At 49.8% G+C, this 15011-nt stretch overlaps 1 protein-coding gene across 1 annotated transcript in view; it reads left to right on the forward strand.

Moving 5' to 3' along the window:
- The first annotated feature begins 933 nt into the window (after positions 1-933).
- The window catches only part of LOC145349324 (cholecystokinin receptor-like), a 52885-nt gene continuing 38807 nt past the window's right edge, over positions 934-15011 (forward strand). Inside the window, exon 1 of the mRNA XM_080197824.1 lies at positions 934-1035. The gene's annotated coding sequence lies outside the window, so the exon portion shown is untranslated. The remainder of the gene's footprint in view (positions 1036-15011) is intronic.

The raw sequence follows: 15011 nt of genomic DNA on the forward strand, positions 1-15011 counted from the left end.
TCTCTCCCTCTTGTGCATTTCTCCCTATCCCCTACCCCTCCTCTCCAGCCTCACTCTACCTCCCTCTCCCCAATCTCCATTTCCTTTCCCTCCCACATCCTCCCCGTCCCCTTTCCCCCTTCTCTCACTTTCCACTTTCCACTCTCACCGTCCCTCCACCAACGCCTATACTTTCTCAGAAGACTAAGGAAATTTGGCATGTCCGCTACGACTCACACCAACTTTACAGTTGCCCCATAGAAAGCATTCTTTCTGGTTGGATCACAGCTTGGTCTGGGCTCCTGCTCTGCCCAAGACCGCAAGGAACTACAAAGGGTTGTGAATGTAGCCCCAATCCATCACACAAACCAGCCTCCCATCCATTGACTCTGTCTACACTTCCCACTGCCTCGGGGAAAAGCAGCCGGGATAATTAAGGACCCCCACACGCACCCCGGACATTCTCGCTATTGGAAAAAGATACAAAAGTCTGAGGTCCCGTACCAACCGACTCCAGAACAGCTTCTTCCCTGCTGCTGTCAGACTTCTGAATGGATCTACCTCGCATTAAGCTGATCTTTCTCTACACCCCTCGCTGTGACTGTAACACTACATTCTGCACCCTCTCCTTTCCTTCTCTATGAACGGTATGCTTTGTCTGTATAATTCGCAAGAAACAATATTTTTCATTGTATGTTAATAGTGTGACAATAATAAATCAAATCAATCCCTACCCTCCCCCCTCTCCCCCTCCCTCCCCTCCTCCTCCCTCCTCCCCCCCTCCCCTCCCTCTCCCTCCCTCCCTCTCCCCTCCCTCCCTCTCCCTCCCTCTCCCTCCAGCCCCTCCCCTCCCTCTCTCTCTCATTCCGGGCTGAAGCTGAAGCAGGGACAGGATCGCGGCTCTGCGGCGGGTCTGGAGCGGCTTTTGGTTCTCCGGCTCCGGGATGAGCAGCGGCGGGAACGGCAGCGCCTGGATCCAGCTCCTGTGTCAGAATGATTCACTCCCGGGGAACGGATCGTGTGAAAACCCCGAGAGAAGCGGAACCCGCAGGAAGGGTGAGTGTGAAAATAGAGAGAGAGAGAGACAGAGAGACACAGACAGAGAGAGAGAGACACAGACACACAGAGAGAGAGAGAGACAGAGAGAGACACAGAGAGACGCAGAGAGAGAGACACAGACACACAGAGAGACAGAGACACAGAGAGAGAGGGAGACAGAGAGACACAGAGAGAGAGACACAGACACACACACACAGAGAGAGAGAGACAGAGAGAGAGAGACAGAGAGACAGATAGACACAGACACAGAGAGAGAGAGGGAGACAGAGATAGACAGAGAGAGAGATAGACAGAGAGAGAGAGGTAGACAGAGAGAGAGATAGATAGAGACACAGAGAGAGATAGACAGAGAGACACATACACAGAGAGAGGGAGACAGAGAGAGAGATACAGAGACACAGAGAGACACAGAGAGAATGTGAAATACAGGCTGCAGAGAGAGAAAGGGGACAGAATGAATCAATGTGTTGAGAATTGAATGGGGCTCCTGGAAACAGCTTTCATCAAACAATAGAATCTACTGCCCTCGCTGTGACCCCCTCTCCCTCTGCCACCCCCTGCATCTCTCCCCTCACCCTGCTCCCCTCGCTCTCTCCCCTGTCACTCTACCCCCTCCACTCTACCCCTCGCTCTCTCGCCCTCTCTCTCCCTCCTCACCCTCTCTCCCTCCTCACCCTCTCTCCCTCCTCACCCTCTCTCCCTCCTCACCCTCTCTCCCTCCTCCTCACTCTCTCCCCCTTGCCCTCCCCCTCCTTGCCCTCCCCCTCCTCGCCCTCCCTCCCCCTCCTCGTCCTCTCTCCCCCTCCCTCTCCCCCCCCTTGTTGCTTCCCAGTTTTGGGATCCTGGATCCCGCTGTGGTGAGAATCCGAGCTGGGACTCCTCCAGTGACAGCTGCTGGATGTGTTATGTATTTGGGTTGAGTTAGTGACTCGGTCTGTGGGTGACAGACGGAGCTCTTCCCTCACACCCTCCGGAACAGATCCCACAGAGGCTCCGGGAGGGAGGCAGCCTGAGCTGGACTGATTGGGAAAGTCTCCTGTAAATAAATACCGAGTCAGATCAGATTGTTACTGAGGTGAATATACCAACAGCTCAGTGACAGGTAGGGTGTAATAAAGAGTTGCATTAATATAGTGCCTTATACATCCTCAGGATGTCCCAAAGCATGCTGCAGCCAATCAGGTCACTTTTGGCATTAAGTCAGGAAGGAAGTGGAACAGACAAATTGTACACAGCAAGATAAAGTTTATTTATTAGTGTCACAAGTCAGGCTTACTTTAACACTGCAATGAAGTTACTGTGAAAATCCTCTAGTTGCCACACTCCGGAGCCTGTTTGGGTCAATCCACCTAACTAGCATGGCTTTCAGACTGTGGGAGGAAACCAGAGCACCCGGAGGAAACCCACACAGACACGGGGAGAATGTGCAAACTCCACATAGACAGTGACCCAAACCGGGAATTGAACCCGGGTCCCTGGAGCTGTGAGGCAGCAGTTCTAACCCACTGTGCCCAGACCCCACAAACAGCAGCAGTTCTGATCAGGGATTCTACAATCTTTAACTCTGACAGCGCAGGACAAGGCCATTCACCTCATCTAACCCCTGCTGCCCCACTGAAAGACCTATCCAATAAATCCCACAGCTGCTCTTTCCCAGAACCACATCACATTTTCCCCTCTCCAATATTTATCCAATTGCCTTTGGAAGTGACTATTCAATCTGTGCTGAAATCACAGAATCATAGAAACCCTACAATGCAGAAAGAGGCCATTCAGCCCATTGAGTCTGCACTGACCACAATCCCACCCAGGCCTACCCCCATATCCCTACACATTTACCCGCTAATCCCTCTAACCTACACATCCCTGGACACTAAGGAGTAATTTTAGCATGGCCAATCAACCTAACCCTCGCATCTTTGGACTGTGGGAGGAAACTGAAGCACCCGGAGGAAACCCACACTGACACGAGGAGAATGTGCAAACTCCACACGGACAGTGACCCAAGCCAGGAATCGAATCCAGGACCCTGGAGCTGTGAAGCAGCAGCGCTAACCACTGTGTTACCGTGCGGCCCAGGGCGGCAGCACAGGTGGAGAGAAGTTAATGAAACACATCTTTATTTTGGGCTTTATTAACAGGAGCAAGGATTATTAGAGCAAGGGGGTTACATGGAACTTATACAGACACTAGTTAGACCTCAGCTAGAATATTGTGCAAAGTTCTGGGCAGCACACTATAGGAAGGATGTGAAGAGAGAGAGGGCAGAAGAGGTTTACAAGAATGGTTCCAGGGATGAGAAACTTCAGTTATGAGGATCAATTGGAGAGGTCGGGACTGTTCCCCTTGGAGAGAAGGATAAGACGAGATTTGGTAGAGATGTTCAAAATTATGAGGGGCTAGACTGAGTAGACAGGGAGAAACTGTTCCCGCTTGGAAAAGGATTGAGAATGAGACGACACAGATTTAAAATCATTGGTAAATGAAGGAAAAATGATGTGATGGAAGGAAGTCTTTTACACACAGCGAGTGGTTAGGAACTGGAATGTACTGTCTGAGAGTGTGGTGGAGACAGATTCACACAGCGAGTGGTTAGGAACTGGAATGTACTGTCTGAGAGTGTGGTGGAGACAGATTCACACAGCGAGTGGTTAGGAACTGGAATGTACTGTCTGAGAGTGTGGTGGAGACAGATTCACACAGCGAGTGGTTAGGATCTGGAATGCACTGTCTGAGAGTGTGGTGGAGGTAAGTTCGATAGAAACATTCAAAAGGTAATTGGACTGTTAGATGAAAAGGGAGATTGTTGAGAGTTATGATTTGAAGGTGGGAGAATGGAATTGAGTTAGTTGCTGATTAAGAGAGTTGGTTTAGACTCGATAGGCTGAATGGCCTCCTTCTGCTTCATGCCAATTTTGCGATTCTGCGATTACTTTTTATGAATCAATTTCCACAGTCCTTACAAAGAGAGTCACTGTTCCACATCAGAACACTCCCTGTGTGCAGAATTCCTTTCTCATCCACTCTCTCAGCCCACCCTACCACAGGCCTCCCTGCTCCGATACCCCCTCACTATTCTCCCCACTATTTTACACTCTCTCCATGTTGTTCCTCCCAAAATCAGTCATTTCATTCTTCTCCACATTGAGTTCAAACTGTTATGAATCCCTCTGTTTCTTCGGAAGGTCGAGAACCTCCTGCTTTCCTCATCATTCTCCAACATCTTCCCAATCTCCGAATTTCTGTCTGTGTCTCAATATAAACACATCAAAACGGGAGAAATCCCCTTACATTTCCGGAGAGAATTGATCAGGGATCTCACACTCGCAGACAGTGGGGCAGGATGGACAAGGAATGCGCCCCATTCCTCCTGTTCCCTCCCCCATCCCCTCCCCCTCCCACCCTCCCCCATCCCCAACCCCCATTCCCCTCCTCCCTCCTCCCCTCTCCCCCACCCCCTGACTCTCTGACACTGAGTATGTTTAGAATTAGAGGCATTATGGCACAGAAAATATTTATTTGGCCCATTGAGTGCATGCTAGCTCTGTGCAGAGTAACCCAGTCACCCCCATTCCCCCCGCTCTATCCCTGTAACTCTGCTGCTTTATTTCCAAAAAGAGTCCATCCAATTTCCTTTTGTAATTGTTCATCATCTCCGCTCCCACCCCCTCGTGGGCAGTGAGTTCCAGCTCATTCCCACTCACTGTGTAGCAACATTCCCCCTCACATTCCCCTTGTTCTGAGACCTCTCTCATCCTGGGGCTTCCATTGACCAGAAACTCAACGCATAAACACAGTGGGTACAAGAGCAGGTCAGAGTTTGGGAATCCTGCAGTGAATAACTCACCTCCTGATTCCCCCCAAAGCCTGTCCACCATTTACAAGGCACAAGTCCAGAGTGTGATGGAACACCCCCCACTTGCCTGGATGGGTGTAGCTCCAACAACACTCAAGAAGCTCAACACCATCCAGGACAAAGCAGCCCCACTTGATTGGCACCCCATCTACAAACATTCAATCCCTCCACCAGCGACACACATTGACAGCAGGAACTTCCCAAGGTTCCTTAGGCAGCACCTTCCAAACACACGACCACTGCCATCTGGAAGGACAAGGGCAGCAGATACCTGGGAACACCCCCACCTGCGGTGGATAGAGGACAGCCGGTGGATGTGGTCTTTCTGGATTTTCAGAAGGCGTTTGACAAGGTACCTCACAAGAGGTTATTGCAGAAGGTCAGGGGGCATGGAGTTGGGGGTAGGGTGTTAGCGTGGATAGAGGATTGATTATCAAATAGGAGGCAGAGAGTGGGGGTCAATGGGTGCTATTCGGATTGGTGGTTGGTGACTAGTGGAGTGCCCCAGGGGTCGGTGCTGGGGCCTCAGCTATTTACCATTTATATAGATGATCTGGAGGAGGGAACCGAGTGTATGGTGTCGAAATTTGCTGATGACACCAAGGTTGGTGGAACGGCAAATTGTGCGGAGGGTGTGGAGAGTCTGCAGAAGGATCTAGATAGGCTGGGCAAATAGGCCAGGAAATGGCAAATGGAATTTAATGTTGGCAAGTGCGAGGTGGTCCACTTTGGTAGGAATAATGGTAGGAAGGACTATTACTTACGTGGAGAAAAACTGCAGCAGGCGACGGTGCAGAGGGACCTCGGGGTCCTTGTGCATGAGTCGCAAAAACCCAGCTTGCAGGTGCAGCATGTGGTCAGGAAGGTGAATGGGATGCTGGCCTTCATAGCGAGGGGGATTGAACATAAAAGTAGGGAGGTCTTGCTGCAGCTGTGTAGGGCACTGGTGAGGCCACAGCTGGAGTACTGTGTGCAGTTTTGGTCGCCGTACTTAAGCAAGGATATTTTGGCCTTGGAGGGAGTGCAGAAGAGGTTTACTAGGCTGATGCCAGAGTTGAGGGGGTTGAGCTATGAGGAGAGGCTGAATAAACTAGGCTTGTACTTGTTAGAGTTTAGAAGAATGAGGGGAGATCTCATTGAGACGTATAAGATGATGAATGGGATGGATAGGATAGAGGTGGAGAGACTCTTCCTGCTCAGGAAGGACAGTAGGACTAGGGGGCACAGCCTCAAGATAAAGGGGGGGCGGTTTAGAACAGAGTTGAGGAGGAACTTCTTCACTCAAAGGGTGGTGAATCTCTGGAATTCTCTGCCCGTTGAAGTGGTGGAGGCTGCCTCGCTAAATATTTTTAAGACGCAGGTTGATGGGTTTTTGATAAGAGAGGGGATTAAGGGTTATGGGGAGAGGGCGGGAATGTGGAACTGAGCCACGACAGATCAGCCATGATCTTACTGAATGGCGGGGCAGGCTCGAAGGGCTAGATGGCCTACTCCTGCTCCTATTTCTTATGTTCCCCTCTGAGTCACTCACCATCCTGACTTGGAAATATAATCGCTGTTCCTTCACTGTCACTGGGTCAAAATCCTGGAATTTCTTCCCTAACAACACTGATTTAATTTGATTTATTATTGTCACATGTATTAACATACAGTGAAAAGTATTGTTTCTTGCGCGCTACGCGGACAAAACATACTGTTCATAGAGAAGGAAAGGAGCAAGTGCAGAATATAGTGTTACAGTCATAGCTACGGTGTAGAGAAAGATCAACTTAATGCGAGGGAAGTATATTTGAAAGTCTGATGGCAGCAGGGAAGAAGCTGTTCTGAGTCGATTTGAGCATTGTTTGAGAGTTTGTAAGAGTTAGAATAGAGCTTTAGAACAATGGAATGAGAGTAAAAGATAGAATATGAGAATATGTTGGGGACAGCTCGCAAGAAGTCACCTCACTGCGACGCTACATCCCAGGGGATGCAGCGGGTTCAAGAGGCAGCTCACCACCACCTTCTCGAGGGCAATTAGGGATGGGCAATAAATACTGGCCTAGCCAGCGACACCCACATCCTGTCAATGAATTAAAAAACTCTGCTCTCTCTGACCCTGCACACTCCTGTACCATTTCATCTATTCTGTCTCTATCCCTTCTGTCAAAATGCATCAGTTCACATTTCTCTGTATTAAATTCCATCTGCAACTTGTCTGCTCATTTCGCCTAGCCAAACCCCTTAGTTGTCAGTTGGCATTACCCTCACCGTCTGCCACTATTCTGGGTTTGGCACTAGTGGCAGATTGTGACGTTTTATTGTGTTCCGAATTCCAAATCATCCACACACGTCATAAAACAAGACTCAGAACTGAGGGACTACGGTGAACACAGTAAAAAGTCTCACATCTCCAGCTTCAAGTCCAACGGGTTTATTTGGTAGCAAAAACCTGTTGGACTTTAACCTGGTGTTGTGAGACTTCTAACTGTGTTTACCCCAGTCCAATGCCGGCATCTCCACATCATGACTACGGTGGCACACTGGTTAGCACTGCTGCCTCACAGCGTCAAGGACCCAGGTTCGATTTCTGGGCACTGTCTGTGTGTTCTCCCCGTTGCACATTCTCCCTGTATCTGCGTGGGTTTCCTCTGGTGCTTCGGTTTCCTCCCACAGTTAAAGACATACAAAGTGGATAGATTGGCCATGGTACATGAGCAGGCTGATGGGAATAGGGCAAAGTGGAAGGTCTGGACGGGATGTTTTTACAGAGAGTCTGTGCCAGTGGCTCATCAAGTCTGCATTCAAGGGATTCTGTGGAGATAGTGCTGAGGGAGTGCCGCACTGTCAGAGGGTCAGTGCTGAGGGAGTGCCGCACTGTCAGAGGGTCAGTGCTGAGGAAGTGCCGCACTGTCAGAGGGTCAGTGCTGAGGGAGTGCCGCACTGTCAGAGGGTCAGTGCTGAGGGAGTGCCGCACTGTCAGAGGGTCAGTGCTGAGGGAGCGCCGCACTGTCAGAGGGTCAGCGCTGAGGGAGTGCCGCACTGTCAGAGGGTCAGTGCTGAGAGAGCGCCGCACTGTCAGAGGGTCAGTGCTGAGGGAGCGCTGCACTGTCAGAGGGTCAGTGCTGAGGGAGTGCCGCACTGTCAGAGGGTCAGTGCTGAGGGAGTGCCGCACTGTCAGAGGGTCAGTGCTGAGGGAGTGCCGCACTGTCAGAGGGTCAGTGCTGAGGGAGCGCCGCACTGTCAGAGGGTCAGTGCTGAGGGAGTGCCGCACTGTCAGAGAGGCTGTCTTTGAGATGAGACATTAAACTTTCGTCTCATCTGCCTTTTGCTGTGGGTTTGGGAGGTCACACCATACTGTTTGACAGATTGATGGCCCGAGAGACACTCTCTTGATGTCTCTAGAAAATGTTTATTTCTTGACCATCACCAGCTGATTATCTGGTTATTTATTGGTGGGATCTTGCTGTGTGTAATTTGCTATCACCATTTCCATTGGAACAGATTGAATATATCTCATTGGCTGGAAGGAGTTATCGGTGTACCCAATGGGTGAACCTTTCACTTGGTTGGGTTTTGAAATGCCGATGACGGGATTGTGAGGCAGATTTCCACTGGGATTAGAGATAATTCCTGTTGGGAATGGGAGGTTATTGCGGTGATTGGCAGACATTCTCTTCAGTGAGTTGCCAACTTGAACATTGTAAAAATAAAACTGACCTCAGGCTCCCTGTCACGCTCCATCGTAGTGAGTGAGATCCTCACCTTCCATTCAAAACCATAAGACCAGAAGAAACAGTGAGGAGGCCATTCAGCCTTTCTAGCCTCCTTCTCCATTGAATGATCCATGGCTGAGCTAACACTCACTAAGTCCACTTTCCTGCCTTATCTCCATAACTCCTGATTCCCTGACTGATTAAACCCTGATTTCAGCATTGGAAATGTTCCCGGACTCGGCCTCCACAGCTTCCTGGGAAAAGAATTCCAAAGATTCACCACTCCCTGAAAGAAATTCTTCTTCAAATCCATCCCTGGCATTCTGCGACTCTGCCCTCTGGTCCCGCACTTTCCCAGGATTGGAAACATCCTCTCAATGTTTGCCCCGTCTAACCCCCTAAGAATCTGATATGTTCCAATCAGATCACCTCTCACTTTACTGAACTCCAAGGAGTCCCAAACCCAACCTGGTGACAAAGAACAGAACAGCACGGGAACAGGCCATTCGGCCCACCAAGTCTGTACTGACACAGATGTGTCTCCAATCTGATATTTTCTTGCCTCTATGTGGTCCGTATCTGTCTATTCCCTGCCTATTCATGGATCTATCCAGATCCCTCTTGAATCAGCTTCCACCACCTCCTCCAGCAGTGCGTTCCAGACATTCACTGCCCAGTGTGTGAAAAACTTGCCCCTTACATCTCTTGTAAGCTTTCTCCCTCTCACTCTCAGCCTACACCCCTCAGTAACTGACCCTTTGATCCTGGGAAAATCTTTCCGAACATAACAGCCCCTCCTAGGGAAGCCTGTGGCCCCCCCCCTGCAGCCTGTGAGATGTGTCACAAACACCTTGCAATGCTGTGGATCAGATTGTTGCCCTGCAGACACTTGCCCCGTCAGTGGGGCTAAAGTCGCCTCCTTGGGGGCCGCAGCAATGTGGGGAGCAAGACCCCTGTGGGAGCTGGACAATGTGAACAGATAGAAAGGTCTGTCTGCAGCAGGGAGATCCCTGGGTTAAACAGCCTGATGGATAATCCCATCGCTCAGGAATCAGTGGGAACAGAATAAACAGCAGCCACTGCCAGGTAACTGTGAGAGAAATAAAACTGAGGCAGCATTCGGGTCAAGATGAAAGGACCAGGAGGAATAAATCCTCAGGGGATGGACAGAATGTTTTCCACAGAGGGTGCTGACGATTTATGGGAGTGTGACAATTCATGTTTAGAATATATATATCAAGATGGCACAGTCTGCAGGCAGCTGCCTGAGAGAACAAAACACATCCAACCCTGACTTTCCAAAGAGATTTAAATAAATACTTCAACCAGAGAAACCCACAGGAGTGCAGGGAAGGACCGGGAGAGTGCGATAGACATCAGTACTGAGAGAGTGCCGCACTGTCAGAGGGTCAGTGCTGAGGGAGTGTCGCACTGTCAGAGGGTCAGTGCTGAGGGAGCGCCGCACTGTCAGAGGGTCAGTACTGAGGGAGTGCCGCACTGTCAGAGGGTCGGTGCTGAGGGAGTGCCGCACTGTCAGAGGGTCAGCGCTGAGGGAGTGTCGCACTGTCAGAGGGTCAGTCCTGAGGGAGTGCCGCACTGTCAGAGGGTCAGTCCTGAGGGAGTGTCGCACTGTCAGAGGGTCAGTGCTGAGGGAGCGCCGCACTGTCAAAGGGTCAGTACTGAGGGAGTGCTGCACTGTCAGAGGGTCAGTGCTGAGGGAGTGCCGCACTGTCAGAGGGTCAGTACTGAGGGAGCGCCGCACTGTCAGAGGGTCAGTACTGAGGGAGCGCCGCACTGTCAAAGGGTCAGTACTGAGGGAGTGTCGCACTGTCAGAGGGTCAGTGCTGAGGGAGTGTCGCACTGTCAGAGGGTCAGTGCTGAGGGAGTGCCGCACTGTCAGAGGGTCAGTGCTGAGGGAGTGGTACAGGCTCACCACTCTCTGGGTGAAGAAATGTCTCCTCACCTCTGTCCTAAATGGTCTACCCTGAATCCTCAGACTGTGACCCCTGGTTCTGGACACTTCCACCATCAGGAACATCCTCTCTCCATCTACCCTGTCTAGACCTATTAGAATTTTATATGTTTCTCTGAGATGCTCTCTCATTATAATCCTGACCAACTCAATCGCTCCTCGTGTCAATCCTGCCATCCCCGAAATCAGCCTGGTAAACCTTTGCTGCAGTCCCTCGAGAACAAGAAAATCCTTCCCCCATTAAGGAGACCAAAACTGCACACAATACTCTAGGTGTGGCCTCACCAAGGCCCTGTATAATTGCAACAACACATCCCTGCTCCTGTACTCGAAACCTCTGGCAATGAAGGCTAACATACCATTTACCTTCTTTACCGCCTGCTGTACCTGCACGCTTACCTTCAGTGACTGGTGCACAAGGACACCCAGGTCCCTCTGCACACTCCCCTCTCCCAATTTACAGCCATTCAGGTAGTGACCTGCTTTCTTGTATTTGCAAGTGGATAACCTCACATTTATCCACATTATACTGCATCTGTCATGCAGATACCCGCACACTCAGCCTGTCCAAACCATGCTGAAGTATCTCTACATCCTCCTCACAGCTCACCCTCCCACCCAACTTTGTATCATCTGCAAATTTAGAGATAATACGTTCAGTTCCCTCATCTAAATCATTAACATATTTAGTGAATAACTGGGATCCCAGCACCGATCCCTGCGATGCCTCACTAATCACTGCCTGCCACTTGGAAAAACACCCATTAATTCCTACTCTTTGTTTCCTCTCTGCCAACCAGTTTCTATCCATCTCAATACACTTCCCCCAATCATAAGAACATAAGAAATAGGAGCAGGAGTAGGCCATCTAGCCCTTCGAGCCTGCCCTGCCATTCAGTAAGATCATGGCTGATCTGTCGTGGCTCAGTTCCACTTTCCCGCCCTCTCCCCATAACCCTTAATCCCCTCTCTTATCAAAAACCCATCAACCCGCGTCTTAAAGATATTTAGCGAGGCAGCCTCCACCACTTCAACAGGCAGAGAATTCCAGAGATTCACCACCCTTTGAGTGAAGAAGTTCCTCCTCAACTCCGTTCTAAACCACCCCCCCTTTATCTTGAGGCTGTGCCCCCTAGTCCTACTGTCTTTTTTGAGCAGGAAGAGTCTCTCCATCTCTATCCTATCCATCCCATTCATCATCTTATACATCTCAATGAGATCTCCCCTCATTCTTCTAAACTCTAACGAGTACAAGCCTAGTTTATTCAGCCTCTCCTCATAGCTCAACCCCCTCAACTCTGGTATCAGCCTAGTAAACCTCCTCTGCACTCCCTCCAAGGCCAAAATATCTTTGCGCAGGTGCGGCGCCCAAAACTGCGCACAGTACTCCAGCTGCGGCCTCACCAATGCCCTATACAGCTGCAGCAAGACCTCCCTACTTTTATATTCAATCCCCCTCGCGATGAAGGCCAGCATCCCATTTGCCTTCCTGACCACCTGCTGCACCTGCAGGCTGGGTTTTTGCGACTCATGCACAAGGACCCTGAGGTCCCTCTGCACCGTCGCCTGCTGCAGTTTTTCTCCACGTAAGTAATAGTCCTTCCTACCATTATTCCTACCAAAGTGGACCACCTCTCACTTGCCAACATTAAATTCCATTTGCCATTTCCTGGCCCATTCGCCCAGCCTATCTAGATCCTTCTGCAGACTCTCCACACCCTCCGCACAATTTGCCGTTCCTTGCACGATATTCTCTTATGTGGAACTTTGTCAAAAGCCTACTGAAAGTCCAAATAAACCACATCGACTGGTTTCCCCTCATCAACTCTACTCTTTACATCTTCAAAGAATTCCAGCAGATTTGTTAAGCATGATTTCCCTTTTGTAAATCCCTGCTGACTTTGTGTGATCCTGCCACTGTTTTCCAAACTCTGCAAGAAATTTTTGATAACAGATTCTATAATTCTTTGATAAAGGTGATCTATAATTCTGTTTTCTCTCTACCTCCCTTTTTTAAATAGTGACATTACTTTTCATCATAACTTCATTGCAATGTTAATGTCAGCTTATTTTTGACATGAATAAATAAACTTAAACTTACCCTCCAATCTATAGGAACTGTTCCAGATCTATAGAACCTTGGAAGATGACCACCAATGCATTCACCATCTCTTGGGCCACTTCCTTAAGTCGGCTGGGGTGTAGATTATCAGGCCCTGGAGATTTATCCATCTTCAATCCCAGCAATTTCCCCAACACCATTTCTCTACTAATACTGATTTCCTTCATTTCCTCCCTCTCGCTAAACTGTGACCCTCAACATTTTGGGCATGTATTAGTGTCGATTGGCTGGCAAGTGGATTCTGATTGGTAGAAGTATTACAGTGCAGTATGGAATAGTTAACTGCCAAGCACTTGTTCCAATTCAAACTGGGTGGACTGACTCCGATTATTCACAGTATTGCCGTGGGGGATGAGTCAGGGAATAGCTGTCCTCCAAGCTTCTGTTCAATTGAAGAAGATGCAAAGTGACAAAGATCCAGGAGAGTCCAGCTCACCAACAGCCTGTCCTGGTCCCCCCCATGCTGCCACTATAGTTAAGAAAGCCCACAAGAAGACTAAGGAAATTTGGCATGTCAGCTACGACTCTCACCAACTTTTACAGATGCACCATAGAAAGCATACTTTCTGGTTGTATCACAGCTTGGTATGGGCTCCTGCTCTGCCCAAGACCGCAAGGAACTACAAAAGGTTGTGAATGTAGCCCAATCCATCACACAAACCAGCCTCCCATCCATTGACTCTGTCTACACTTCCCACTGCCTTGGGAAAAGCAGCCGGGATAATTAAGGATCCCCCCCACGCACCCCGGACATTCTCTCTTCCACCTTCTTCTGCTGGAAAAAAGATACAAAAAATCTGAGGTCCCGTACCGACCGACTCGAGAACAGCTTCTTCCCTGCTGGTGTCAGACTTTTGAATGGATCTACCTTGCATTAAGTTGATCTTTCTCTACACCCTAGCTATGACTGTAACACTACAAACAAAAAAACAACAAAGAACAACCCAGCATGGGAAACAGGCCCTTCGGCCCAACGAGCCCACGCTGCCATTTCAACAAAGCATTTTCCTACACCTATCCTGCCCCGTGTGTATGTGAATGGTACCCCTAATGTAGCCAGATTCAGGGGAGAATACATTCTGCACTCTCTCTCTCTCCTTTCCTTCTCTATGGACGGTATGCTTTGTCCGTATAGTGCCCAAGAAACAATACTTTTTGCTGTATGTTAATACAGCGTGACAATAATAAATCAAATGTGGATGTGTTCCCTCTGTCTGCAAAAAGTACGGCTGTGTGCGTGTGTGAATATATGGTATGTGCATGTAAACCACACTGAGATCACATGACAACTTTAAATTGGTTGTTATTGGAAGTTGTCCAATCTCAGAATCACATCTAACGTCATGTTCGGAGCGGGCAGGGGCTGGTTGGGTGTGGTCAGTGATTTGCCACCTGTGTATAGCCAAAGGGACACGCAGTTTGATATGATCCGCCAGTCTTTGGAAGGTACAGCCTACACGCTGATCTTCACACTGACCCTGAAATGCATTTACCGTATTACTCATTCCGCTGACAGGCAGGAGTGTTTTTTTATAGCCTGGCGGCAGTGTCCTGTTGGTGGAGAATATCACTCGTGTTGTTACTGCATAATAACAGCATTCTGCGTTTGTAATTGGCCCCTAGATCCTCAAGTTCTCTCTGTGGAGCCGCATTCTGCATTCTCTCCGTGTTCCCAGCTGGAGCATGACATCCGGATCCTCCCCCTCACCCCCCCACCCCTGCCCCCTCCACCCCCGCTCCAATCTCCTCTCCAGCTGCAAGGACTGTCCCTCACTCCAGCACTGGGCAGGACACACAACCTTGCAGCTCCCTGCTGTGGCTCACTCAGTCGCACCCAGAGCCCAAAGGCAGCAGTGTGAGGGTCAAACAGCCATTACCTGCTTCAGTGATGTGGTTAGACGGATAAATATTGCCCAAAACCAATAAGACTTCCACAACTCTTTTTGGAAATGGGATCTTTTCCGTCCAGCTGAGTGAGAAGGCATGGTTCATGTCAGGTCGGAATGACCCTGCTGGAATTTTCCATTCTGTGCACAGAGTACAGGCAGAGGCGAGAGATCCGGTGTGGGGCTGGCCTATCCCCCCTCCCCCCCCCCACCTCCCCCCCACCCCACCACTCCCCAGAGAAACCAGCAGACCGTGCAGTAAGAACCTGGAGGCATCCATACTATCCTGATGGAATAGGGTGCTCAGATCTCTGATCCGAAACACAGATACCCCCTCCCCCGCAAACACGCTTACAGAAACCCACCTCACCATGGACACACTGACCCCCTGACAGTGCGGCACTCCCTCAGCACTGACCCTCTGACAGTGCGGCACTCCCTC

The sequence above is a fragment of the Carcharhinus amblyrhynchos genome, chromosome 10 (genome assembly GCF_965287045.1).
Source record: "Carcharhinus amblyrhynchos chromosome 10, sCarAmb.v2.hapA, whole genome shotgun sequence".
NCBI classification, from domain to species: domain Eukaryota; kingdom Metazoa; phylum Chordata; class Chondrichthyes; order Carcharhiniformes; family Carcharhinidae; genus Carcharhinus; species Carcharhinus amblyrhynchos.